Here is a 552-nt window from a genome sequence, read left to right on the forward strand (position 1 = left end):
TCCTCTGGGTTTTAAAACCGATCCTGCTCTGGCATTGTTGTGCCTCTTACCCAGACAGTTCTCCGTGTTACTTAACATCTGTGTCTGATGTTGCGGGATCAACTACATTAGGTTCAGCCACTAGCGCAGTGATGGACTGAATCAGCAGCCTGGTTGGTTGTGGCTGCTCTGATTTTCTGTATCACTTGTTCCATTTAACCATAGTGTGTTGCATGGAAATGTGAGGTTGCCTTCTGTGTTCAGCGGAGGCCTTTTTTCTTCTTTCTCGTTTGATGCAAGAATATAACGGCAGTGATTTTACTTGGTTGACAAATCCCCTTGCCTACCTTCCTGCCATCAGAAGCAGCCCCACAGCTCACCGCACTTTTCCAAGTCTCTCCCACAGACACGATGCGCTCCAGCATTTATCCTCGCTGCGAGCTGCCCGCAGGCCCTGCCGGGCTGCAGCCCCGCGGCCGCGCAGAGCGTCGGCCGCCTCCTTTCGACCTCATTTCACCCTCTGCCCCCCGTAACCCCCGAGGACACAACCGGCCGCCACCCGCCCCACTTCCA

Source organism: Athene cunicularia (assembly GCF_003259725.1).
Source record: "Athene cunicularia isolate RWA chromosome 2 unlocalized genomic scaffold, athCun1 chr2_part1, whole genome shotgun sequence".
Classification (NCBI taxonomy): Eukaryota; Metazoa; Chordata; class Aves; order Strigiformes; family Strigidae; genus Athene; species Athene cunicularia.